We start from the raw sequence: 2,236 nt of genomic DNA, 5'->3' as shown, positions 1-2,236 counted from the left end.
AAACTACAACGATGCTGAAAACACTTGATATATATGGCAAGTGCCATATCTGTCCAAATTATAAAGCGGGTCGCTGGTTCCCCTGCACGTCGCCGCCCGGACGGACACGGACCAGGCAAGCTGGACTTCGAGTTCCTTTCGGGGCTGCGCTCATGTGCAGCTGCCGCTGCTTCCCCTTCGCTTCGTCTACCCGAATATAAACCTGATCCGAATGCAATTGTGCCTAAACATGTTTCTTGACACCAATAAGCCCAGTGTGCCTTTCCCGAAACCCATCGAAATGCACGTAATGTGTTGAAAACGATGTTTTTCGTGGTCAACTGCTCGGGGAGAGGATCGCTCGCTTGTCCTTTTTTTTGCCCGTTGCTTTTCTTCCATCATGAGGAGAACGAGGACGAAGGCAGATGTAAACACAGGTAACGATACGTATAAAACCGAGAATAAACACAACTACTATGCATGAAGATAACTTGTGATCGCTTGTCATTTCTCAAAATGTGGTAAATGCTAGGTCCGTTACATCAGGGCTACAGCAGGCTACGTGCAGAGGGGAAAAGAGGAGAGATCCAGATAAGTCTATATAGCGAAAAGAATAGAATCGTAGAAACAGAGAGGAAAAGAGACAAAACGCAAAGTTGAAACTTACAATTTCTCGCTGCCGCTTTGTGATCCTTGCTTTTTAATCCAGTATTGAGACGATTTAGCTAAAGATCCCATCAAGGCAGTCCCTTTTGGTCAGTTTGCGCTTAGGATGGCAAAAGAAAGATCATTGTTGTTGCGGGAGTGTACAAAAAAAACGAAGTAGGCTATTAGTTGTAAAGGCAATATAAAAATAATTTGGATGCAAAGCAGGCGATGAGTCTTGTGTTAGAGGGAGCGAGGAAGAGGTGAAAGTGAGATCTGATGATTGAAAAGAAAAAAAACTCTTTGGATCTTTATTCCTGCTAATTAGTTTCCTGCAAAAAATGGCTGTGATTAATTCAGTGCGCATGTGCTTCATTACACAGCACGAAGGGAAGGGCTAATTAGCCGCCTTCTGGATCAATAATTTCAGCAAAGGAGAGAGCTCGGGAGAGAGAGAGGGAGGGAGGGAGAAGGAGGAGGGAGGGAGGGATGGATAGATAGATAGAAGTAGAAAAAGAGGAAAGTAATGATCAGGAATTGGAAAATATGGAATTAAGTACGGCGGAAAGTAAGAGTTTGATTAGAACGAAGACAGTGAAAGTTAATACTGGAGCAGACAGCCGCAGCCGGCGATGCCCACCGCTAGGCTTGGAATTTTCCCTCCGTTCTTTTTTGCTTTTGTATATATAGCGATTTTAATATGCGCTATTCTTTTATGATATGAACGTTAGTTAGCAATCATTTGGCTACCACAGTAGCCTAACGTAAGCGTATTGTATCGTATTGTATTTTTTTTCTATAACCGAAGTTTTTTATCAGCTTTAAGCCCAGTGAGGCTGTTCAGATTTTTATCGAGTGTTGGAGTTTATAAGCTACTTTTGAATGTGTCTTACAACTTTAGTGAAACACACAGCTATTATAAATTGAGCTATGGCTGGAATAAAAATAAAACAAAATACAATGATACAAAATGTCATAACCTTTATACACGTGGAAAATGTCTAGTAAAACAATTGTTAATTAAGACAAAAAAACACATTTGTGGCGATTTCCACATGAATACAAGGAGAGCAGCCCATAGGCTACCTGGGTTTAATAGCATAGGATAATGGAATGTCACACAGCCCAGTGTCTGCAGTGGCACCTGGTTACATTATTACCGTATATATAGGGCGTACAATGTATTGGCATTTTTGTTAAATTCCTGGAATAATAAAAAGGTTATAGCATAAAGCTATATGTTAGGGTATAGGCTATACAGTGCCCTATATAAGATAGAATATAGGCTATGGCTTGTCTGAAGGCTACTATGGATGCAGGCATAATACGCACATTTCTAACAAACGCACATATAGCCTGGACAATATAAGCAAATAAATGCACAACTTTTCAATTGTCATAGAAGTGGAAATTCAATTACGATAGACGTATGTCTAAAATGAAGTTTTGTAAATAGTATATATAGGCTAAGTCTTAGTTTTCCAATTAACTTATATGGACTATAGCCTATACGACCATATTTATTGATAAAATCGTAAAATAAAGACACTTGTAGTAGAGGGCAGACGTTGGGATAGAAGTGCAGAGGAAAGGAGATAACAAAACGCCTGGG

At 40.3% G+C, this 2,236-nt stretch overlaps 1 protein-coding gene across 3 annotated transcripts in view; it reads right to left on the bottom strand.

Moving 5' to 3' along the window:
* The window catches only part of zfhx3b (zinc finger homeobox 3b), a 245,945-nt gene extending 244,970 nt beyond the window's left edge, over window positions 1-975 (bottom strand). For all 3 annotated transcript variants that reach the window (XM_083794126.1, XM_083794127.1, XM_083794128.1), the window contains exon 1: window positions 647-975. The gene's annotated coding sequence lies outside the window, so the exon portion shown is untranslated. The remainder of the gene's footprint in view (window positions 1-646) is intronic.
* Window positions 976-2,236: the final 1,261 nt, after the last annotated feature.

The sequence above is a fragment of the Protomyctophum parallelum genome, assembly GCF_964188405.1.
Source record: "Protomyctophum parallelum genome assembly, chromosome: 2".
Taxonomy (NCBI): domain Eukaryota; kingdom Metazoa; phylum Chordata; class Actinopteri; order Myctophiformes; family Myctophidae; genus Protomyctophum; species Protomyctophum parallelum.
Note: the sequence above shows the minus strand (reverse complement) of the source record. Positions and strands in the feature narration are given on the sequence as shown.